At 41.0% G+C, this 26,521-nt stretch overlaps 1 protein-coding gene across 3 annotated transcripts in view; it reads left to right on the plus strand.

Annotated features, from left to right (window-relative positions):
- MOCS1 (molybdenum cofactor synthesis 1) overlaps positions 1-26,521 on the plus strand; it is a 255,798-nt gene that overhangs the window by 209,605 nt on the left and 19,672 nt on the right. Inside the window, exon 11 of one of the 3 annotated variants that reach the window (XM_053712669.1) lies at positions 21,526-21,722. The exons of the other annotated variants lie outside the window; for them this stretch is intronic. The gene's annotated coding sequence lies outside the window, so the exon portion shown is untranslated. Of the gene's footprint in view, positions 1-21,525; positions 21,723-26,521 lie in introns of those variants that run through there. 3 annotated transcript variants of the gene reach the window in all.

Below are 26,521 nucleotides of genomic sequence, written 5' to 3' on the forward strand. Positions count from 1 at the left end.
GGGTTATGCTAGGTGAGTCCAGTTAGCGCTACAGCTGCGCGCCGGATCTGTTTATAATCTGTCATGTCCTTCTTAGCTACATGAAGTTTGAGAGAGGTTTCAGCATTAGAGGGCGCCTCAGCAAGTTTTCACTGAGGTTTCTGCCCGTGTTTCTATGTTTTGTGCACTAGTCTAAGCATTTTCCCACACACTAAGATAAACGGTTACAGTTTGAAATTTAAAGAGACAGTAACGTTTTTATCTGTTTCTCTTATTTGAAATAATTTTACTATTTATTTGTTTAATCCATCCTTTGGGTTGTTGGATGACACAAAAACACACATTAAATTAATTCTTTTTACATTTAAAGAGATAGTAACAGTTTTCTCGGTTAATCTTTAATGAAAGAATTTCACTGTTTTATTGTCTACTCCATCCTTTGTGTCTTAGGATGGAACAGGAACACACAATAAATGAGTTTCTTTTTATATTTAAAGAGACATTAACAGTTTTATCTGTTAATCTTTATTAAAAGAATTTCTCTGTTTATTTGTCTAATCCATCCTTGTGTCTTGGAATGGAACTGGAACACACAAAAAAATGAGTTACTTTTTAATATTATAGAGACAGTAACTTTTGTGTCAATTTAAAAAAAGATTATTTTTTTTTTTAACCTTCTCCTGCTATGGGAGTCTTTTGACTATAGTCAATCTATGCCACAAATTTAGTTTAGATACAAGGTAATCACAGAGGTAAAAAGTATATTAATATAAACACGTTGGTTATGCAAAACTGGGGAATGGGTAATAAAGGGATTATCTATCTTTTCAAACAATAAAAGTGCTGGTGTAAACTGTCCCTTTAAGCCCACCCTTCACGTATTTTAAACATATTTTAGGAATTTATCCATGGTTCCTTCAGGGGTTTGTAGATTATCATCTGGCGATGGTCAATGATCAGTAGCTGTTATATTTAGTTTTAAGGCTGTGTATTTAATTTCTATTGAAGTGTTTAAAAGATTAACAAATTATCTTAAAATCCTCAGTTGTCAAAATAATAGCCACTTGGCCAATAGCAACAATATAATTGTAGATATGTTTATTATTAGTACACAATTGGCTTTTAAAAGTGCTTCTTATGTGCACAATCCTAGACCAGCATTTTTTTTTCTTTCAAATGTACCAACTTTGGCAGGAGTACTGCAGCTGGACAAGTTAAAGGGACAGTGTTCTGTAAAATTTGTTTACCTATAATGAGTTTCCAGTGACTTGTTCTACCACTTGCAGAGTATACCATGTATGGGCAATTGCTCCTTTAGGTTTATTTTTTTAATGGGCTGAGCTTGCAAGGAGAGTAGACCTTGTATCTTTTGATATGTGCTCAATGGCCTCTGTATCCAACTATGTCTGTTTACACAAAGATCAGTATTTAGAGAGCAGTTTAAAAAAAAATGTTAGCACCTATCTTTAATCTTCCACTGGGAGTATAATTTATTTTGCATCTTTTTGTTTAAATAGCATTTCTATAACTAGCACTTAAAGAGATAAGAAACCCAAATTTGTTAGAGCAGCAATGTTAAAGGGACACTGTAGCCAAAAAAATTCTTTTGTGATTCAGAGAGAGCATGACATTTTAAGCAACTTTCTAATTTACTCCTATTATCAAATTGTCTTCATTTTCTTGGTATGTTTATTTGAAAAGCAAGAATGTAAGTTTAGATGCCGGCCCATTTTAGGTGAACAACCTGGGTTGTCCTTGCTGATTGGACAGTACCTTTAAACAAGGGCTGTCCATGGTTCTGAACCCACAATTTGCTGGCTCCTTAGCTGAGATGCCTTCTTTTCAAATAAAGATTGCAAGAGAATGAAGAAAAATTGATAATAGAAGTAAATTAGAAAGTTGCTTACAATTACATGCTCTATCTGAATCATTAAAGAAAAATATTGGGTTCAGTGTCCCTTTAAGGAACTTTCTAATTTTTCTTCGTTCTCTTGGTATCTTTATTTGAAAAAGCTGGAATGTAAGCATAGGAGCCAGACCATTTTTGGTTCAGCACCCTGGGTAGCGCTAGCATTCTTGCTTTTCAAATAAAGATACAAAGAAAACGAATAAAAATTGATAATAATAGTAAATTAGAAAGTTGCTTAAAATTGCTGCTCTACTTGAATCACGTAAGAAAAAAACGTGGGCTTCATATCCATTTAAGTACTGAAATTTTCAGAATAGGTGGGGATACAACAGGCAAAAGCAACTATTTCAAATGACAAAATAAAGGTAAATTAGATGTTTGTAAACAAGTTAATACACCCCAGCGGGTACAATTGATTTATGGGAACACATTTTACAGTACACTGTCCATTTCTCCTGTTAAGTGTAGTCAGTCCACGGGTCATCATTACTTATGGGATATTAACTCCTCCCCAACAGGAAGTGCAAGAGGATCACCCAAGCAGAGCTGCTATATAGCTCCTCCCCTCTACGTCACACCCAGTCATTCTCTTGCACCCAACTAATAGATAGGATGTGTGATAGGATTGTGGTGATTATACTTAGTTTTTATATCTTCAATCAAAAGTTTGTTATTTTAAACAGCACCGGAGTGTGTTGTTTCTTCTCAGGCAGAATTTGAAGAAGAATCTACCTGAGTTTTGTATGATCTTAGCGGACGTAACTAAGATTCATTTTGCTGTTCTCGGCCATTCTGAGGAGTGAGGTAAACTTCAGATCAGGGGACAGCGGGCAGGTTCACCTGCAAAGAGGTATGTTGCAGTATATTATTTTCTAAGGAATGGAATTGACTGAGAAAATACTGCCAATACCGATATAATGTAAGTTCAGCCTTAAATGCAGTAGTAGCAACTGGTATCAGGCTGCTATGTATATATGTTTACACTTCAGTATTCTGGGGAATGGCACTTCACTGGGACAATACTGTATGCATATAACGTTTAGCCTAACTTGCAGTGTGAACGACTAGCAGCAGGCTTTTTAATGACATTTCATATAATTAGATTTTAAACGTTTGCTGACATGTTAAATCGTTTAATTATCTGAGGTACTTGGTGAAAAATTGTTTTGGGCGTTATTTTCCACATGGCTGTCGTTTATTTTAAATTAAAAACAGTTTTACTGAGCTTCCCTCACTGTTGTGTGTGAGTGGGAGGGGCCTATTTTGGCGCTTTTGCTACGCATCAGAAATTCAGTCACAAGTCTGTCTTCTCTCCCTGCATGATCCGGAACGTCTCTACAGAGCTCAGGGGTCTTCAAAACTTATTTTGAGGGAGGTAATCACTCACAGCAGACCTGTGAGATTGTGCTTTGACTGTGATAAAAACGCTTATATTTTAAATGTTATACGTTTTTTCTGATATTAAGGGTTAGTCATCCATTGCTCATGAGTGCAATCCTTTGCTAATTTTATGCTTTTACCGGGAAAAATTTGGTTTTTATAACTAATCCAGTTCATTGTTTTTCAACTGTCATAGTTTTTTTTTTCTGTGCTTTTTAAAGGCACAGTACGTTTTACATATTACTTGTAAATTTAGTGAAAGGTATTTCCAAGCTTGCTAGTCTAATTGCTAGTTTGTTAAACATGTCTGACTCAGAGGAATATCTCTGTGCTATATGTGTAAAAGCCAAGGTGGAGCCCAATAGAAACTTATGTACTAATTGCATTGATGCTACTTTAAATAAAAATCAATCTGTACATGTTGAACATCATTCACCAGACAACGAGGGGGAAGTTATGCCGACTAACTTGCCTTACGTGTCAGTACCTGCATCTCCCGCTCGGGAGGTGCGTGATATTGTAACGCCAAGTACATCAGGGCGGCCATTACAAATCACTCTACAGGACATGGCTAATGTTATGACTGAAGTTTTGTCTAAATTGCCAGAACTTAGGGGTAAGCGAGATCACTCTGGGGTGAGAACAGAGTGCGCTGATAATACTAGGGCCATGTCAGATACTGCGTCACAATTTGCAGAACATGAGGACGGAGAGCTTCATTCTGCGGGTGACGGATCTGATCCAAATAGACTGGATTCAGACATTTCAAATTTTAAGTTTAAACTAGAAAACCTCCGTGTACTGCTAGGGGAGGTATTAGCGGCTCTGAATGATTGTAACACGATTGCAATCCCAGAGAAATTATGTAGGCTGGATAGATACTATGTGGTACCGGCGTGTACTGACGTCTTTCCTATACCTAAGAGGCTTACAGAGATTATTACCAAGGAGTGGGATAGGCCCGGTGTACCCTTTTCCCCCCCTCCTATATTTAGAAAAATGTTTCCAATAGACGCCACCACACGGGACTTATGGCAGACGGTCCCTAAGGTGGAGGGAGCAGTTTCTACTCTGGCTAAGCGTACCACTATCCCGGTGGAGGATAGCTGTGCCTTTTCAGATCCAATGGATAAAAAGTTAGAGGGTTACCTTAAGAAAATGTTTGTTCAACAAGGTTTTATATTGCAACCCCTTGCATGTATTGCGCCTGTCACGGCTGCGGCCGCATTTTGGTTAGAGTCTCTGGAAGAGACCCTTGACTCAGCGCCAATAGATGAGATTTCAAACAAGCTTAAAACCCTTAAGCTAGCTAATTCATTTATTTCTGATGCCGTAGTACATTTAACTAAACTTACGGCTAAGAATTCCGGATTCGCCATTCAGGCACGCAGAGCACTGTGGCTAAAATCCTGGTCAGCTGATGTTACTTCTAAATCTAAATTACTTAACATACCTTTCAAGGGGCAGACTTTATTCGGGCCCGGCTTGAAAGAAATGATATTACAGGAGGTAAAGGCCATGCCCTGCCTCAAGACAGAGCCAAACCTAGGGCTAGACAGTCTACTTTTCGTGCCTTCCGTAACTTCAAGGCAGGAGCAGCATCAACTTCCTCTGCTCCAAAACAGGAAGGAGCTGTTGCTCGCTACAGACAAGGCTGGAAACCTAACCAGACCTGGAACAAGGGCAAGCAGGCCAGAAAACCTGCTGCTGCCCCTAAGACAGCATGAATTGAGGGCCCCCGATCCGGGAACGGATCTAGTGGGGGGCAGACTTTCTCTCTTCACCCAGGCTTGGGCAAGAGATGTCCAGGATCCCTGGGCGTTAGAGATCATATCTCAGGGATATCTTCTGGACTTCAAAGCTTCTCCCCCAAAAGGGAGATTTCATCTTTCAAGGTTGTCAACAAACCAGACAAAGAAAGAGGCGTTTCTACGCTGTGTACAAGATCTTTTACTAATGGGAGTGATCCATCCGGTTCCGCGGTCGGAACACGGACAAGGGTTTTACTCAAATCTGTTTGTGGTTCCCAAGAAAGAAGGAACCTTCAGACCAATCTTGGATTTAAAGATCATAAACAAATTCCTAAGAGTTCCATCGTTCAAAATGGAAACTATTCGGACAATCTTACCCATGATCCAAGAGGGTCAGTACATGACCACAGTGGATTTAAAGGATGCCTACCTTCACATACTGATTCACAAAGATCATTACCGGTATCTAAGGTTTGCCTTCCTAGACAGGCATTACCAGTTTGTAGCTCTTCCATTCGGGTTGGCTACGGCTCCAAGAATCTTCACAAAGGTTCTGGGCTCTCTTCTGACGGTACTAAGACTGCGAGGAATTTCGGTGGCTCCGTATCTAGACGACATTCTGATACAAGCGTGAAGCTTTCAAACTGCCAAGTCTCATACAGAGTTAGTACTGGCATTTCTAAGGTCGCATGGGTGGAAGGTGAACGAGGAGAAGAGTTCTCTCTTACCACTCTCAAGAGTTCCCTTCTTGGGGACTCTTATAGATTCTGTAGAAATGAAGATTTACCTGACAGAAGACAGGTTAACAAAGCTTCAAAATGCTTGCCGTGTCCTTCATTCCATTCAACACCCGTCAGTGGCTCAATGCATGGAGGTAATCGGCTTAATGGTAGCGGCAATGGACATAGTTCCTTTTGCACGCCTGCATCTCAGACCGCTGCAATTGTGCATGCTAAGTCAGTGGAATGGGGATTACTCAGATTTGTCCCCTACTCTGAATCTGGATCAAGAGACCAGAAATTCTCTTCTATGGTGGCTTTCTCGGCCACATCTGTCCAGGGGGATGCCCTTCAGCAGGCCAGACTGGACAATTGTAACAACAGACGCCAGCCTACTAGGTTGGGGCGCTGTCTGGAATTCCCTGAAGGCTCAGGGATCATGGACTCAGGAGGAGAGTCTCCTTCCAATAAACATTCTGGAATTGAGAGCAGTTCTCAATGCCCTTCTGGCTTGGCCTCAGTTAACAACTCGGAGGTTCATCAGGTTTCAGTCGGACAACATCACGACTGTAGCTTACATCAACCATCAAGGAGGGACAAGGAGTTCCCTAGCGATGATGGAAGTATCAAAGATAATTCGCTGGGCAGAGTCTCACTCTTGCCACCTGTCAGCGATCCACATCCCAGGAGTGGAGAACTGGGAGGCGGATTTCCTAAGTCGCCAGACTTTTCATCCGGGGGAGTGGGAACTTCATCCGGAGGTCTTTGCCCAAATACTTCGACGTTGGGGCAAACCAGATATGGATCTCATGGCGTCTCGCCAGAACGCCAAGCTTCCTTGCTACGGGTCCAGGTCCAGGGACCCGGGAGCGGTCCTGGTAGATGCATTGACAGCACCTTGGACCTTCGGGATGGCTTATGTGTTTCCACCCTTCCCGATGCTTCCTCGTTTGATTGCCAGGATCAAACAGGAGAAAGCATCGGGGATTCTAATAGCGCCTGCGTGGCCACGCAGGACCTGGTATGCAGATCTAGTGGACATGTCATCCTGTCCACCTTGGTCTCTGCCTCTGAGACAGGACCTTCTAATTCAGGGTCCTTTCAAACATCAAAATCTAATTTCTCTGAAGCTGACTGCATGGAAATTGAACGCTTGATTTTATCAAAGCGTGGATTTTCGGAGTCAGTAATCGATACTTTAATACAGGCTAGGAAACCTGTTACCAGGAAGATTTACCATAAGATTTGGCGTAAATACTTACACTGGTGTGAATCCAAGAGTTACTCATGGAGTAAGGTTAGGATTCCTAGGATATTGTCTTTTCTACAAGAGGGTTTAGAAAAGGGTTTATCTGCAAGTTCTTTAAAGGGACAGATTTCAGCTCTGTCCATCCTTTTACACAAACGTCTGTCAGAAGTTCCAGACGTTCAGGCTTTTTGTCAGGCTTTGGCTAGGATTAAGCCTGTGTTTAAAACTGTAGCTCCACCGTGGAGCTTAAACTTAGTTCTTAACGTTTTACAGGGTGTTCCGTTTGAACCCCTTCATTCTATTGATATCAAGTTGTTATCTTGGAAAGTTCTGTTTTTAATGGCTATTTCCTCGGCTCGTAGAGTCTCTGAGTTATCAGCTTTACATTGTGATTCTCCTTATCTGATTTTTCATTCAGATAAGGTAGTTCTGCGTACTAAACCTGGGTTCTTACCTAAGGTAGTTACTAACAAGAATATCAATCAAGAGATTGTTGTTCCATCATTGTGCCCTAACCCTTCTTCAAAGAAGGAACGGCTTCTACACAATCTGGACGTAGTCCGTGCCCTGAAATTTTATTTACAGGCAACTAAAGATTTTCGTCAAACTTCTTCCCTGTTTGTCGTTTATTCTGGACAGAGGAGAGGTCAAAAAGCTTCTGCTACCTCTCTCTCTTTCTGGCTTCGTAGCATAATACGTTTAGCCTATGAGACTGCTGGACAGCAGCCTCCTGAAAGAATTACAGCTCATTCTACTAGAGCTGTGGCTTCCACTTGGGCCTTTAAGAATGAGGCCTCTGTTGAACAGATTTGCAAGGCTGCAACTTGGTCTTCTCTTCATACTTTTTCCAAATTTTACAAATTTGACACTTTTGCTTCTTCGGAGGCTGTTTTTGGGAGAAAGGTTCTTCAGGCAGTGGTTCCTTCCGTATAAAGATCCTGCCTGTCCCTCCCGTCATCCGTGTACTTTAGCTTTGGTATTGGTATCCCATAAGTAATGATGACCCGTGGACTGACTACACTTAACAGGAGAAAACATAATTTATGCTTACCTGATAAATTCCTTTCTCCTGTAGTGTAGTCAGTCCACGGCCCGCCCTGTTTTTTATGGCAGGTCTAAATTTTAAATTATACTCCAGTCACCACTGCACCCTATAGTTTCTCCTTTCTCGTTTGGTTCTCGGTCGAATGACTGGGTGTGACGTAGAGGGGAGGAGCTATATAGCAGCTCTGCTTGGGTGATCCTCTTGCACTTCCTGTTGGGGAGGAGTTAATATCCCATAAGTAATGATGACCCGTGGACTGACTACACTACAGGAGAAAGGAATTTATCAGGTAAGCATAAATTATGTTTTTAAAGGGACAGTCTACTCCAGTATTTGTATTGTTTAAAAAGATACTTGTAATTAAAGGGATAGTAAACACCAAAAATGTTATTGTTTGAAAAGAGAGATAATCCCTTTATTGCCATTCCCCAGTTTTGCACAACCAACACAGTTATATCAATACACTTTTTACCTCTGTGATTACCTTGTATCTAAGCCTTTGCAGACTGCCCCCTTATTTCAGTTCTTTTGACAGACTTGCATTTTAGCTAATCAGTGCTGACTCCTAGGTAACTCCACGAGCGTGAGCACACATGAACTAGCACTGTCTAGCTGTGAAATACTGTCAAATGCATTCAGATAAAAGGCGGATTTCACTGGCTAAGAATTTAGTATATGAACCTACCTATGTTTAGCTTTCAATAAGAATACCAACGGAACAAAGCAAATTTGATTATAAAAGTAAATTGGAAAGTTGTTTAAAATTACATGCCCTATCTAAATCATGAAAGTTTAATTTTGACTAGACTGTCCCTTTAAAACAAAACGTATCCTTGAGCAAACAGTTTTCAGGACTTGCTTCTGTGAGGATCATATATGAGTGTGTGAGCCAATGAGTGCACCTGTTACATGTAAAAAGCTCTGTGTTGTCATTGAAGCTTAACGGACACTCAACCCAAAAATTTTTTCTTTCATGATTCAGATAGATCATGCAATTTTAAGCAACTTTCTAATTTACTCCTATTATCCTATTATTTTTCTTCATTCTCTTGATATCTTTATTTGAAAAAGAAGGCATCTAAGCTTTTTTTTGGTTCAGGACTCTGGACAGCATGTTTTTATTGGTGGATTAATTTAATCGGAATTAAAGGGTAAAAAATCTTACTGGCTGATGTAATCAGCCAATAGGATTGAGCTTCAATCCTATTGGCTGATACAATCAGCCAATAGGATTGAGCTTTAATCCTATTGGCTGATACAATCAGCCAATAGGATTGAGCTTCAATCCTATTGGCTGATCCAATCAGCCAATAGGATTGAGCTTGCATTCTATTGGCTGATTGGAACAGCCAATAGAAATGAGCTTGCATTCTATTGGCTGATTGGAACAGCCAATAGAATGTAATCTCAATCCCATTTGCTGATTGGGTCAGCCAATAGGATTGTAGCTCAATCCTATTGGCTGATTGCATCAGCCAATAGGATTTTTTACCCTTTAATTCTGATTGGCTGATAGAATTCTATCAGCCAATCGGAATTCAAGGGACACCATTTTGGATGACGTCCCTTAAAGGGAACCTTCGGCTGGGACCGTATAAAGAGGGTGCTCCGTGTCGGATGTCTTGAAGATGGAGCCGCTTCGCGTCGGAAGGATGAAGATAGAAGATGCCGTCTGGATGAAGACTTCTGCCCGCCTGGAGGACGACTTCTTTCCGCTTGGATGAAGACTTCTCCCAGCTTTGTTGAGGACTTCTTGCCGATTGGAAGAAGAGTTCAGCGGCTGGATGAGGATGGATGTCCGGTCTTCAAAAACTGTAAGTGGATCTTCGGGGGTTAGTGTTAGTTTTTTTTAAGGGTTTATTGGGTGGGTTTTATTTTTAACTTAGGGTTTTGGGCAACGTAAAAGAGGTAAATGCCCTTTTAAGGACAATGCCAATCCAAATGCCCTTTTCAGGTCAATGGGGAGCTTAGGATTTATTTAGATAGGATTTTATTTGGGAGGTTGGTTGTGTGGGTGGTGGGTTTTACTGTTGGGGGGGTGTTTGTATATATTTTTTAAAGGTAAAAGAGCTGTTTAACTTAGGGCAATGCCCTACAAAAGGCCCTTTTAAGGGCTATTGGCAGTTTAGTGTGTAGGCTAAGTTTTTTTTATTTTGATAGGGCTATTAGATTAGGAGTAATTGGTTGTTGTTTTTTTTTATAATTTCTTTTTTATTTTGTGTAATTTAGTGTTTATTATTTTTATTTATTAAAATTAATTTATTATATTAATTTAGATAAATTTATTTCTTCTATAAGGTAAGACAAGTCCACGGATTCATCCTTTACTTGTGGGATATTATCCTCCTGCTAACAGGAAGTGGCAAAGAGCACCACAGCAGAGCTGTCTATATAGCTCCTCCCTTAGCTCCACCCCCCAGTCATTCTCTTTGCCTACTCTAAGTACTAGGAAGGGTAAAGTGAAAGAGGTGATAAAATATTAGTTTTTAATTTCTTCAAGCAAGAGTTTGTTATTTTAAATGGTACCGGTGTGTACTATTTACTCTCAGGCAGCAGATGGATGAAGACTTCTGCCTAGAGGATGATGAGATTAGCATTTGTAACTAAGGTCCAGTTCCTGTTCCCACAGAGGCTGAGGAGTACAGGAAACTTCAGTGTGAGGAACGTTTTCATGCTATGCAGCAGTGAGGTATGTTCAGACATATTTTTCTGGAGGGACTGTGTATTTCAGAAAGGCTGACAGTATCCCCATGAGGGTAAGGGTAAGCAGTAATCCTAAGAGCTATAAGAAGGGCATTACTTAGCTTGCAAAAGGGGCTAATTACAAAAATGGTTGACACTGAGTTGTAAATGTTTGTGGGCAAACGTTTTATGAACTGGGAGTGCTGTTTAACGTTTTGTGGGCAATAACGTTTTGGGCAACCTTATTGAGGGTACACGTGGCTTATTTTTTTGGGTCTCAGAACCCACATGGCTAGTTGAAAACCGCCCTGGTGCGGTTCTTTAAAGCTGTAGAGACATAGAGTGAGATGGGCGGGGCCTATTTTCGCGCCTCAGATGTGCAGTTATTTTCTCGCAGCAAGCTCTAACTCCTGAGGGCCCTGGTGAATGTTTTAGGCCAAATCAAAGCTTTTACCCCATATTTACTATCCCTGAGGGCAGGTAGGGCCACAGCAGGGCTGTGGCAAGGTGCTGAGGTTTTTTTTTCCGGATTTAGGCCTAATTTAAATCCGGTTTGCACATTAAAGGGTTAAATGTTAAATTCCTAGTGGGGCAATCTTAACTACATATATTGTGTTTGCTTGCAAAATTTTGTAAAATTTGGTGCATTTTAAAGCTGTTTTGCAGAACGTGTATGCTTTTTTTCTCTTAAAGGCGCAGTACCGTTTTTAAAGATTGTTATTTTTTTCACTAAATAAAGTGTTTTCATTCTTGTTTATAGTCATTACTAGCCTGTTCAACACGTCTGACATTGAGGAAAGTCAATGTTCAATATGTTTAGAAGCCATTGTGGAACCTCCACTTAGAATGTGTCCCTCATGCACTGAAAGGTCAATAAATTGCAAAGAACATATTTTATCTACTAAAAGTATGTCGCAGGATGATTCTCAGTCAGAAGGGAATCAGGTTATGCCATCTAATTCTTCCCAAGTGTCACAACCATTAACCCCCGCACAAGCGACGCCAAGTACTTCTAGTGCGTCTAATTCTTTCACCCTGCAAGATATGGCCGCAGTCATGAATACTACCCTCACAGAGGTTTTATCTAAGCTGCCTGGGTTGCAGGGTAAGCGCAGTAGGTCTGGTGTAAGAACAAATGCTGAGCCCTCTGACGCTTTATTAGCCATTTCCAATATACCCTCACAATGCTCTGAGTTGGGGGTGAGGGATTTGCTGGCTGAGGGAGAGATTTCTGATTCAGGAAATATGTTACCTCAGACAGACTCAGATATGACGGCTTTTAAATTTAAACTAGAACACCTCCGCTTATTGCTCAGGGAGGTTTTAGTGACTCTGGATGATTGTGACCCTATTGTAGTTCCAGAGAAATTGTGTAAAATAGACAGATTTCTAGAGGTTCCTGCCTACACTGATGTTTTTCCGGTCCCTAAGAGGATTTCGGACATTGTTACTAAGGAGTAGGATAGACCAGGTATTCCGTTCGCTCCCCCTCCTACGTTTAAGAAAATGTTTCCCATATCAGACACCATGCAGGACTCGTGGCAGACGGTCCCTAAGATGGAGGGAGCTATTTCTACCCTGGCTAAGCGTACAACTTTACCTATTGAGGACAGTTGTGCTTTCAAAGATCCTATGGATAAAAAATTAGAGGGTCTCCTGAAGTCAGTGAGCTACTGATAGGGTGGTAACTAGCCATAGAACAAGCTATTATGCTATTGTTCGTTCCCAGGTTGAGCGCTTCTCTCTTTTAATTTATGCAAATTATGACACTTGGGGAAGTCTCCCTAAGTGTGATGCGGGAATCCAGACGTGGACCCGTTGCTCAGTGTGTCTAGAGGGTTATGGCTGCACCTCACTGACGAGGCCCACATTAGGCCGAAACGTACGTCTGGGTGTGACGGACCCTTCGGTCAGGACTGAAAGCGTTAACTTTATTTTATTAATACAAGTTGCTGGCTCCAGCCATAATTTAGTTAGTGATAAGCATTCCATTGTTTAATCACCTCCAGAGTCAGACTGTTGGTGATAAAGACTCCATTGTGTCTTATGTTTAACTTGTTATCTGCCTAAGTAAAGTAATGTATTCTATTGTATCATGTCAAAGGGCGTGTTCCCTCCATGTAATGTACAACAGTCTTTCAACCCCCATCTGGGGGGTCAGACCTGCATAAATACTAGGCATAGCCTTTAATAAATGTCATTCTGTTTTAAACCTGAAAACTGGCTGGGTTGTGAGTTGCTGATTCCCTATGCAGGACATTGTTCATCTGGTGTTAACCCTTGGTACACTGTTGGTACTGTAACAATTGGTGGCAAGCGACGGAATGAACCTTTTCGCCCAGAAGAGCAACTACACAAGCCAGTAACCTCAGGAAGAGGGGGATTATTACAATACTGACTAAGATGGAAAGAGTACCAGGGACAGAAGGAACCAATGGGCCCAGCGTAGCAGACAGAACCCCTGAAGAAGCAAGCTTTGATCGGGCGGTTAAAATAAGACTGGCACATTATGGCCCCAACCCATCTTTGGAAATTATCGACCGGGTCATAGCAGCTGTAGAGGCCAACCTACTTCGCCAAAGCGGCGCTGCAGCAGCCCAAGTCACAGCAACCCGAGTGGAAAAGGGAAAAGTACATTTTGCAGCTTTTAAAAACTTCCTGGAAACAGAAGGAGAGATTGATGGGTACCTTGCGGATTTTGAGAGGCAATGTGCACTACACAAGGTACCCGCAGAGGACTGGGTCACGATATTGTCCGGAAAATTATCCGGCCGGGCCAGTGAGGCTTTTCGGGCCATTCCAGATGAGGAAGTCGGGGATTATAATACTGTTAAAGAGGCTCTGCTCTCCAGGTATGCGGTTACACCGGAGCCATACCGGAGACGGTTCAGAAACACTGTTAAATTGGCTGGTGATTCCTACGTTGAGTGGGCATGTAAGGTGCACCGCACAGCATCTCACTGGATGGCGGGGTGCCAAGCAGTATCTGGGGAAGAGGTGCTGCAGCTATTCCTGTTAGAACATTGCTTGGACAAGTTATCAGCAGGAGTTAGAGAGTGGGTTCGGGACCGTAAACCCTCCACCCTGCATGAAGCTGCTCGCCTGGCAGATGAGTATACGGATGCCCGCAAACTGGACACTGCTACCACTAAAACCCCTGCTAGAGTGGAGTACAGACCCCCAGTCACCCCAGCTGCTGCCAGTTACCAAACCCCGGCGCACCGCTATACCACACAGCCTCCGGCCACGAACTACCTTCAAAGAGCCCGGTTCAATTCACGGGGCTACTCACAGCCTATTCGGTGCTTTGGATGTAAGCAACTAGGGCACAAAAGACCAGAGTGTCCCCTAAATGCAGCGAACCAAGCACAGTCCTGGAGAAGACCCGCCGGCGGAATCCCACGTAACCCTCAGCCTGCGGCCCGCTACGTAGAGGCGCAAGAATGCTGGGGCATCCTACATGAAGCAGACCTTGTGCAAGCTGCCCGCCGGAATAACCGGCAACTGGTTAAAGTGAATGGGAAGGAGGTCAGTGGTCTACGGGATACTGGGGCTACCACGACCTTGCTTCAAAAGAACTTGGTGTCTGAGAAACAGCACACTGGAGACACTGTGGATGTGAGGGTAGCAGGGGGCACTGTGTTCCGCCTACCTGTTGCCAGGGTACATTTGGATTGGGGAGTGGGCGCTAGACCTGTGAATGTGGAGGTCATGAAGGATTTACCCGCTGATGTTCTCCTTGGAAATAACTTGGCCCCCCTTGTTTCTGCCTATGCTCCCATGGGTCCTGCTGATGTTAACCCTGTGACTACCCGTGCCCAGATCCGTGCAGCAGAGACTGACCCACCTGCTGCTAAGCCCCAGAACGCTGAACTCAGTAAATCTCTATCCGCTATTGATACGTGGAAGTCCCGTTACAATGCGCTGATGAAGGAGAAGAGTCACGTAGAGGATGAAATAGTCACGTTAAATAATCATGTAACAGTGCTAGCGGGAGAGAAGAGGAGTGCAGAGGAAAAAGCACGTTTAGAACGTGAATCTCTGCTAGACAAGCTGCACCGACAAACTGCAGACAACACCAGCTTGAGAGTGGGACATGAAACATTAAAGACAAACTTAGCGACACTTGAGGAGAAACTGACGCTGGCTCATAGTGAGGTGCAGCAACTCAAGGGCACCCTATGTCAGTATGAAGGGATTGTGAATACCTATAAAGAGCAGGTACAGAAAACTCGTAAAGAAGCTGATGGGATTTTGAAGGACTGTTTAGCCCTAGTCTGGGCACTGAGAAAGTTGAACCCTTGTTTGTATGGACAGGAATTCTCTCTCATAACGGGAATACAGATGGATTGTCCTGGCAAACTGACATGCCTACCACCTCCTAGTCCGGTCATCCCCAGGTTGACCCACCAAAGGGTCAAGCCGGGTCTGCCGGAGTGTTCCACAAGGGGGGAGCTATGTGACGGACCCTTCGGTCAGGACTGAAAGCGTTAACTATTTTCTAAATACAAGTTGCTGGCTCCAGCCATAATTTAGTTAGTGATAAGCATTCCATTGTTTAATCACCTCCAGAGTCAGACTGTTGGTGATAAGGACTCCATTGTGTCTTATGTTTAACTTGTTATCTGCCTAAGTAAAGTAATGTATTCTATTGTATCTTGTCAAAGGGCGTGTTCCCTCCATGTAATGTACAACAGTCTTTCAACCCCCATCTGGGGGGTCAGACCTGCATAAATACTAGGCATAGCCTTTAATAAATGTCATTCTGTTTTAAACCTGAAAACTGGCTGGGTTGTGAGTTGCTGATTCCCTATGCAGGACATTGTTCATCTGGTGTTAACCCTTGGTACACTGTTGGTACCGTAACACTGGGGTTTTGCTGTTTCCCTTGTTCAGAGAGGGATTGCCTGGTATTTCGGGGCTGGACTGCACTGTTAAGTCAGGATCAGACTGATATACTACAGGAAAGTTCTTCTCTGTGAAAGGCACATGTTGAGCAAAAAGAGGCTGCTTCTAGGTTGGTAACTAGCCATAGAATAAGCTATTATGCTATTGTTCGTTCCCAGGTTGAGCTCTTCTCTCTTTTAATTTATGCAAATTATGACACTTGGGGAAGTCTCCCTAAGTGTGATGCGGGAATCCAGACGTGGACCCGTTGCTCAGTGTGCCTAGAGGGTTATGGCTGCACCTCACTGACGAGGCCCACACTAGGCCGAAACGTACGTCTGGGGTTTTGCTGTTTCCCTTGTTCAGAGAGGGATTGCCTGGTATTTCGGGGCTGGACTGCACTGTTAAGTGAGGATCTGACTGATATGCTACAGGAAAGTTCTTCTCTGTGAAAGGCACATGTTGAGCAAAAAGAGGCTGCTTCTAGGGTGGTAACTAGCCATAGAACAAGCTATTATGCTATTGTTCGTTCCCAGGTTGAGCGCTTCTCTCTTTTAATTTATGCAAATTATGACACTTGGGGAAGTCTCCCTAAGTGTGATGCGGGAATCCAGACGTGGACCCGTTGCTCAGTGTGCCTAGAGGGTTATGGCTGCACCTCACTGACGAGGCCCACACTAGGCTGAAACGCACGTCTGGAGTTTTGCTGTTTCCCTTGTTCAGAGAGGGATTGCCTGGTATTTCGGGGCTGGACTGCACTGTTAAGTCAGGATCAGACTGATATGCTACAGGAAAGTTCTTCTCTGTAAAAGGCACATGTTGAGCAAAAAGAAGCTGCTTCTAGGGTGGTAACTAGCCATAGAACAAGCTATTATGCTATTGTTCGTTCCCAGGTTGAGCGCTTCTCTCTTTTAATTTATGCTAATATAGCATGCATTGTTCCTGTAACTACTGCAGTGTCCTTTTGGTTCGAGGCTCTGGAGGAGGCTCTTCAGGTTGAGACCCCATTAGATGATATTCTACATAGAATTAGGGTTCTCAAGCTAGCTAATTCTTTCATTACAGATGCCGCTTTTAAACTGGCTAAATTAGCGGCGAAAAATTCAGGTTTTGCCATTTTAGCGCGTAGATCGTTATGGCTTAAGTCCTGGTCTGATGATGTGTCATCAAAAGCTAAGCTGTTAACCATCCCTTTCAAGAGTAAGACCCTATTCGGGCCTGAACTGAAAGAGATAATTTCAGACATCACTGGAGGAAAGGACCATGCCCTTCCTCAGGATAAGACAAATAAGATGAGGACCAAACAAAATAATTTTCGTTCCTTTCGGAACTTCAAACGTGGTCCCTCTTCCTCTTCCCCTGCCGCAAAGCAAGAGGGGAATGTTGCTCAATCCAAGTCAGTCTGGAGACCTAATCAGACTTGGAACAAGGGTAAACAGGCCAAGAAGCCCACTGCTGCCACCAAGACAGCATGAAGGGGTAGCCCCCGATCCGGGACCGGATCTAGTAGGGGGCAGACTTTCTCTCTTTACTCAGGTTTGGGTAAGAGAAATTCAGGACTCCTGGGCTTTAGAAATCGTAACCCAGGGGTATCTTCTAGATTTCAAGGATTCTCCCCCAAGGGGAGGATTCCATCTTTTTCAATTGTCTGTAAACCAGACAAAAAGAGAGGCGTTCTTACGCTGTGTAGAAGACCTCTATACCATGGGAGTGATCTGCCCAGTTCCGAAAACAGAACAGGGGCAAGGGTTCTACTCCAATCTGTTTGTGGTTCCCAAAAAAGAGGGAACCTTCAGGCCAATTTTGGATCCCAAGATCCTAAACAAATTCCTCAGAGTCCCATCCTTGAAGATGGAGACCATTCGGACTATTTTGCCCATGATCCAGGAGGGTCAATATATGACCACCATGGACTTATAGGATGCGTATCTACACATCCCTATCCACAAAGATCATCACCATTTCCTCAGGTTCGCCTTTCTGGACAAGCATTACCAGTTTGTGGCTCTTCCCTTCGGGTTGGCCACAGCTCCCAGAATTTTCACAAAGGTGCTAGGGTCCCTTCTGGTGGTTCTAGGCCGTGGGGCATAGCTGTGGCACCTTATCTGGACGATATCTTAATCCAGGCGTCGACTTACCAACTAGCCAAGTCTCACACGGACATCATGTTGGCTTTTCTAAGATCTCACTGGTGGAAGGTGAACGTAAAAAAGAGTTCACTTATCCCTCTCACAAGAGTTCCATTCCTGGGAACTCTGATAGATTCAGTGGACATGAAAATTTTTCTGACGGAGGTCAGGAAATCAAAGATTTTATCCATTTGCCGAGCTCTTCATTCCATTCCTCGGCCGTCAGTGGCTCAGTGTATGGAGGTAATCGGCTTAGTGGTAGCGGCAATGGACATAGTTCCGTTTGCTCGCTTGCATCTCAGACCACTGCAACTATGCATGCTCAAACAGTGGAATGGGGATTATGCAGATTTATCTTCTCAGATAAATCTGGACCAAGAGACCAGAGACTCTCTTCTTTGGTGGTTGTCACAGGATCATCTGTCCAAGGAAATGTGTTTCCGCAGGCCAGCGTGGGTCATAGTGACGACGGACGCCAGCCTATTGGGCTGGGGTGCAATCTGGAATTCCCTGAAAGTACAGGGTTTGTGGACTCAGGAGGAGGTTCTCCTCCTGATAAATATTCTAGAACTGAGAGCGATCTTCAACGCGCTTCAGGCGTGGCCTCAGCTGGCGTCGGCCAGATTCATAAGATTCCAGTCGGACAATATCACGACTGTAGCATATATCAATCATCAGGGGGGGACAAAGAGTTCTCTAGCGATGATAGAGGTTACCAAAATAATTTGATGGGCAGAGACTCACTCTTGCCATATATCAGCAATCTATATCCCAGGAGTGCAGAACTGGGAAGCGGATTTACTAAGTCGTCAGACTTTTCAGCCGGGGGAGTGGGAACTCTCTCTGGAGGTGTTTGAACAATTGATTCGGCAATGGGGCACACCAGAATTGGATCTGATGGCGTCTCGTCAGAACGCCAAACTTCCTCGTTACGGATCCAGGTCAAGGGATCCTCAGGCAGTACTGATAGATGCTCTAGCAGTACCCTGGTCGTTCAACCTGGCTTATGTGTTTCCACCATTTCCTCTCCTTCCTCGTTTGATTGCCAGAATCAAACAGGAGAGAGCTTCAGTGATTTTGATAGCACCTGCGTGGCCATGCAGGACATGGTATGCAGACCTGGTGGACATGTCATCTCTTCCACCATGGACTCTGCCACTGAGACAGGACCTTCTGATTCAAGGTCCGTTCCAGCATCCAAATCTAGTTTCTTTGCGGCTTACTGCTTGGAGATTGAACGCTTGATCTTATCTAAGCGAGGTTTCTCGGAGTCGGTCATAGATACCTTGATTCAGACTCGAAAGCCTGTCACCAGGAAAATTTATCATAAGATATGGCATAAATATCTTTATTGGTGCGAATCCAAAGGCTACTCATGGAGTAAGATAAGGATTCCTAGGATTTTGTCCTTTCTCCAAGAAGGATTGGAGAAGGGGCTATCAGCTAGTTCCTTAAAGGGACAGATATCTGCTTTATCAATTCTACTGCTCAAACGTCTGGCAGATGTTCCAGACGTTCAGTCGTTCTGTCAGGCTTTAGTTAGAATCAAGCCTGTGTTTAAACCTGTTGCTCCGCCATGGAGTTTGAATTTAGTTCTTAAAGTTCTTCAAGGGGTTCCGTTTGAACCTATGCATTCCATAGATATTAAGCTTCTATCTTGGAAAGTTCTGTTTTTAGTTGCTATCTCTTCGGCTCGAAGAGTTTCTGAGCTATCTGCATTGCAATGCGACTCGCCTTATCTTGGTTTCCATGCTGATAAGGTGGTTTTGCGTACCAAACCTGGATTCCTTCCTAAGGTTGTTACTAATAGGAATATCAATCAGGAAATTGTTATTCCTTCTCTGTGTCCTAATCCTTCTTCTCAGAAGGAGCATCTGTTGCACAACTTGGACGTGGTTCGTTCTTTGAAGTTTTACTTGCAAACGACCAAAGATTTCCGTCAAACATCTTCTTTGTTTGCTGTCTATTCTGGAAAACGTAGAGGTCAAAAAGCTACGGCTACCTCTCTTGCCTTTTGGCTGAAAAGCATCATCCGTTTGGCATACGAGACTGCTGGACAGCAGCCTCCTGAAAGTATTACAGCTCACTCTACTAGAGTGGTTGCTTCCACATGGGCTTTTAAAAATTATGCTTCTGTTGAACAGCTTTGTAAGGCTGCGACTTGGTCTTCGCTTCATACCTTTTCCAAATTTTACAAAATTGATACTTTTGCTTCTTCGGAGGCTATTTTTGGGAGAAAGGTTCTTCAAGCAGTGGTGCCTTCTGTTTAACCATCTGTCTTGTCCCTCCCGTTCATCCGTGTCCTGTAGCTTTGGTATTGTATCCCACAAGTAAAGGATGAATCCGTGGACTCGTCTTACCTTATAGAAGAAAAGTAAATTTATTCTTACCTGATAAATTTATTTCTTCTATGGTAAGACGAGTCCACGGCCCGCCCTGTCATTTTAAGACAGATTATATTTTTTTTTATTTAAACATCAGTCACCTCTGCACCTTGTAGTTTCTCCTTTTTTTTTACTGTACCTTCGGTCGAATGACTGGGGGGTGGAGCTAAGGGAGGAGCTACATAGACAGCTCTGCTGTGGTGCTCTTTGCCACTTCTTGTTAGCAGGAGGATAATATCCCACAAGTAAAGGATGAATCCGTGGACTCGTTTTACCATAGAAGAAATTAATTTATCAGGTAAGCATAAATTTACTTTTTTTTAAATTTAATTTAATTTTATTGTAATGTTAGGTGTTAGTTATTTTTTATTTTGCAGGTAACTTTGTATTTATTTTAACTATGTAGCTAGTAAATAGTTAATAACTATTTACTAACTAGTCTACCTAGTTAAAATAAATGCAAACTTAGCTGTGAAATAAAAATAAAACCTAAGATAGCTGCAATGTAACAATTAGCTTATGATATCATTGACAGTTTTGAGTCTAGTTGAAACGTTTCCTTTTTTTTATTATGTTGAAGAATCTGGAGGTCCTTGGTTTGCCTCTTGCCCTTGTAAGTTATGTCTGTTTCGTGCAGACAGATTAACCTTTGTGGTACCCATACTGCAATGTTTTTAAGAGAAACCACTTGTGTCCTGAGTTTCTGCCCTTTTCTATGTATCAGAATGCAGGACTCAATATGTTTGATATCCTATAGATCAGTGATTTTTAACCTTTTTTTTGCCGTGGCACACTTTTTTACATTAAAAAATCCTGTGGCACACCACCATCCCAAAATTTAAAAAAAAATCACACATTGTAGCCTAATACAGCATATATATATACACATACACACAAACACACACATACTGTATGTATTGTGCTGTTATGCCATGCCTCCTACAAACTACCCCTGCACTGGGAGTAAAAAACAAGCAAAGTTTAAAAAATATGTCACACTGTTGTCAGTCTGCCGTGGCACACCTGAGGATCTCTCACGGCACACTAGTGTGCCACGGCACACTGGTTGAAAAACACTGCTATAGATGCTATTAAAGTTACATAATCCTAATTATTATGGTAATATGTTGTGCTGTCCATAAGGTGGAATTTATTACAATCCGATCAAGTTCTATGTTTTACTGCTGCAACTCCTTATATAGTTGTGAAGATTCTCCTGGTATTACTGGCTCTTTTAATTTTTTACAATGGAGATGTTTGGTAAAAGAAAATGTTGCCAAATATATATGATCAGAGTTCTAACGTCTTATAATTTAATAATAATTATGTGTACAAGAACCCTTTGCTGAAGCATAACTATAAATCCCAGCTTACTTCTTCACCATGTAAGGAGCTCTCTATACTTCCTTAGATTCAGGACCCGAGGATCTAATGCTCCGCTCTAGCAAGATGGTCTAAGATATCTCATCTACAATACAAGGTCCCTCAAAGAATGTTGTAACTGCAGATTTTAGCGTGAGAGCTATTTATCTGTGCAGGTTATGGATGTGGTGGAGAAATACCCACATTGCAATATAATGCTCAATAAAGCCTTTAAAGATTTTGTGAGATTTCTTTCAATGCTGTTTTTTTATTGCCAGTATCTTGATCAGCTTTAAGTCCTCTGGTTTAGATGAAGAAGCTTAAAGGGACATAAAATAAGTTGGGGTAGAGACAAAATTAATCATTTTAAAAACCTGTTATAAAATTTGCTTTTTAATAATATGTACTTTAATTACTTTACCTTCAAATGTATACTGTAGTGCCTCGCCATTAACCCTTTCTTTTTAGTTTATGAATTTTACAGCTCTAACTCCCCCCACACATTTCCTTCTATGGCTGTATCTATATTTATTGTTGTTTTGGTAGAATGCAAAAGTGCATAGGGATTATCTGCTGGAGCATGCCTAAAAGCTGTGAACTCAGTTGAAATACAATGCCTGTGTCTAAACACTTATAAGGGGGTGGAGTTGGCTGCTCCAGGCAGCTTAGCTATGTAATTCATTTCTTTCATGTAACTGGCAAGAGTCCATGAGCTAGTGACGTATGGGATATACAGTACTACCTACCTCAAAATGCCTATAAATACACCCCTCACCACACCCACAATTTAGTTTTACAAATTTGCCTCCCATGGAGGTGGTGAAGTTTGTGCTTTACTTTCTTCTGTGCGCTTCTCAGCATTTTAAAGCCTGATTCCTCTCGGAGTACAGTGTTTGTCAGAGGGATGTGAAGAGAGTATCACCTATTGATTCTATGGTTTTCCTCACAAAAAAATCTTTTCAAAGGTTCTCTGTTATCGGTCGTAGAGATTCATCTCCTACCTTCCTTTTCAGATTGACGATATACTCTCATATTCCATTACCTCTACTGATACTTTTTCAGTACTAGTTTGGCTATCTGCTATATGTGGATGGGTGTCTTTCGGTAAGTATGTTTTCATTACTTATGACACTCTCAGCTATGGTTTGGCACTTTATTTATTAATATAAAGTTTTAAATATATGTATTGTACTTATATTTGCCATGAGTCAGGTTTATGTATATTTCCTTTTGCAGACTATCAGTTTCAAAATTGGGAAATATATTTAGGAAGTTATTTTTTCTAACCTGGGGTATAGTCTTTTCTTAAAATTGACTGCATTTTCATTCATTTTAGCGGGCAAAATTAGGCTCACGAGGTCGCAAAATGCTGATATTTAGTGCGTCCTTCTTGGCGCAAGAATTTTTTGGCGCGAAGGTACGTTTGGTGACGCAAATTCGTCATTTCCGGCATATTAGTTGACGCTAGGTATCCTTACACAAGGTTGCGTCTGCCATGACGCGAGTTGCGTAATTTCCAGGTGTTGTTAGCCGCCAAAAAAATTCATTTTGCGTTGCGCACCATACTTGGCGCCAAATACATTTATTTATTTAAACCCCACTTCATATATGAATCTTGCCTTTTTTTATGCTCAGAGGGCTATGCTGTTTACATTTTTTTCCCATTCCTGAAACTGTCATATAAGGAAATAGATAATTTTGCTATGTTGTTTTGCTATGTGGTTTTTTTCTCTTACATTTGCAAGATGTCTCAATCTGATCCTGTCTCAGAAACCACTGTTGGAACCCTGCTCTTTGATAACAGTTCTACCAAAGCTAAGTGTATCTGTTGTAAGTTAGCGGAGATTATATCTCCAACTGTAGTATGTAACAGTTGTCATGATAAGCTTTTACATGCAGAGAATGTATCCATCAGTACTAGTACAATGCCTGTTGTTCCTTCAATATCTAATGTACATGATATCCCTGTGAATATAAAAGATTTTATTGCTGATGCGATTCAGAAGGCTTTGTCTGCTATTCCGCCTTCTAATGAATGTAAAAGGTCTTTTAAAACGTCTCATAAAGTTGATGCAATTTCAAATGACCGACAACGTACTGAATTATCCTCCTCTGATGAGGAGCTATCTGGTTCAGAAGATCCTACCTCAGATATAGACACTGACATATCTACTTATCTCTTTAAGATGGTGTATATTTGTAGATTGTTAAGAGAGCTGTTGATTACTTTGGATATTGAGGAAACTAGTCCTCTTGATACTAAAACTAGTAAACGTTTAAATTATGTTTATAAACCTCCTATGGTTACTCCAGATGTTTTTCCAGTTCTTGATGCTATTTCTGATATGATTTCAAAGGAATGGAATAGCCCTGGTACTTATTTTATTCCTTCTTCTAGGTTTAAAAAGTTGTATCCTTTGCCAGCAGTTAGATTGGAGTTTTGGGGAAAAATCCCCAAATTTGATGGGGCTATTTCTACTCTTGCCAAACGTACTACTATTCTTATGGAAGATAGTACTTCTTTTAAGGACCCTTTAGATAGGAAACTTGAATCTTATCTAAGGAAAGCTTATTTATTTTCTGGCTACATTCTTAGGCCTGCTATATCCATGGCTGATGTTGCAGCTGTGCTAAAAAAAGCTAGGAAATGATGATACCAATCTAATTTATGTTTTATACAATCTATTTTATTTAAAAATTCTTATAACACATAAAAACAACAGCAAATGCTTTTCCTAATTAATTCTTATAACACATAAAAACAACAGCAAATGCTTTTCCTAATTAATAAAGGGACGTCTCCCTTATACAACACTTATAAAAACAGACTAGAACCATATAATCCTAGAATTTCAGGTATAAAGGAATTAATTCTATAGATAACATATGGCAAACAACAAATTTCTAAGATAAATGGTGAATTAAATATTTAAAAGGCACAAATGTATCAATCCTAATAGCTTTACAGTTCTTCAGTAACAAATTCAGTTATAAAGTTACACAGTTACTTTCCTTGGACATATAATTGGCTCAGGTGTGCTGGATAGTTAAAAAGGCAAAAAACAGCCAATATTCTGATTTAGGTGCCAAAGCAATCGTGGTTAATGGAAATGGTTAATTTAACAGATGAATACCTTGATGTCTTTAAAGTTCAGTTTGCGTGTTTTAAAAAACGTAGTGCAAATTAGTGTAGAGGTACCTTAATCTGTCCTGGTTGCAACCGCTGATTATCTTCACTGTGAGGGATTCACAGACTGTTTGTTCCTGGTGCTTCTGATAAGTCACCTGACCTTCTCTTTGATTCAGAGGTCAGGGGTGATGATCCGTTCTGGTGATGTAGTTATCCTTTTTTTTGTTTTCCTTTCTTCTTATAGCCCAAATATTGTTTTCATCTGGGTTCCCTCAGACTTCTTAAGGTTTGAAGAAATCTTTGGTCAGTGTTTAGCAGTAACACCGTATTCCCTGAAGTTACCAAAGGTAGATTTTAACTTGCAGGGTCAGGAGAAAAGTTTAAAGTTGCAGGGTCACACAGCTTTGTGACAGTAGTAAATGAAGTTTAGTAGAGTGTAGCAGGTCCCATTCAACGCGTTTCACCCTTCTGGGCTTTATCAAGAATGCTTATCCTGCTAGCTTCTGGCTTTTTAAAGGTATGAATGTGTTTTGATTGGTTCCTTCATTTCCTTTTGATTTCTATCAACACCTGTGTGGCTTCCAATGTAAAGGTGGACTTTATTTAAGTTGGTAATGATTGTTTCTGTGTTGTTATTTAGTTACATGATACACTAGGAAGAGAACTTATCATTTCTGCTTTATTAGCATTCACACAATTCAACTTATATATTTCAATTCTAAAGTGCCTTTATTAGATAATATACATTTAGATCGTGCAAACTTAAAATTACCTAAACTGAAAGGAAAATATAAGAATCAGAATTACCATTCCCATATCTAGAATTATTGTAAGTGGGTAAAAATTAATGATATATATATATTCCTTTTCAACAAAGGATAGTAAGTTCAACAATTTATAAATTTGTAACAATTTAAAAATGGACGAAACGAAAATATAAGAATCAGAATCATCATTCCCATATCTAGAATTATTGTTAGTGGGTAAATGTTAACGATATATACATATTCCTTTTCAACAAAGGATAGTAAGTTCAACAATTTATACATTTGTAACAATTTAAAAATGGACGAAACGAAAATATAAGAATCAGAATCATCATTCCCATATCTAGAATTATTGTTAGTGGGTAGAAATTAACGATATATACATATTCCTTTTCAACAAAGGATAGTAAGTTCAACAATTTATAAATTTGTAACAATTTAAAAATGGACGAAACGAAAATATAAGAATCAGAATCATCATTCCCATATCTAGAATTATTGTTAGAGGGTAAAAATTAACGATATATACATATTCCTTTTCAACAAAGGATAGTAAGTTCAACAATTTATAAATTAACAATTTAAAAATGGATGTACAATTAAATCAGAAATTATCAATCCCATAACTAGAGTTATTGCTAGTGGGTAAAAATATGGCTTATTCAATTAATTTGTTTATTTTAGGGGGATAAAAATTCCTTTTTAATTACTAGAAAAATGAATTTATATAGGGCTTGTACTATCTTTGCCCAAGATAAATTGAAATGTTATTGCTTATTTAATGTATGTGAGTATTTTCTATATAAGTGGCTGATTTAACCTGGAAAATGTTCGCATATTGTAAGAGACTTTTATAAGAAGGGGGAAATGTCTATCTCAGAGTTCAAGCCTCCAGGTTGGAGGGTATTCATTAGGTATATAATTTCAGCTTCTGCCTTTAGGAGTTTATTTTCCCAGTTTCCCCCTCTCCAGTCGGGGTGAACTTTTTTAATTCCCCAATATTTAAAATCTTTAAGGTTGTTGTTGTGTACTTCCCTAAAGTGGCGATAGATATAAGGGTCAAGGTTACCCCTATCTATGCAAGAGAGGTGCTCCCTTATCCTTTCACGGAGCATTCTGGTTGTTTCTCCTATGTAAATTTTTTTACA

The sequence above is a fragment of the Bombina bombina genome, chromosome 4 (assembly GCF_027579735.1).
Source record: "Bombina bombina isolate aBomBom1 chromosome 4, aBomBom1.pri, whole genome shotgun sequence".
Taxonomy (NCBI): domain Eukaryota; kingdom Metazoa; phylum Chordata; class Amphibia; order Anura; family Bombinatoridae; genus Bombina; species Bombina bombina.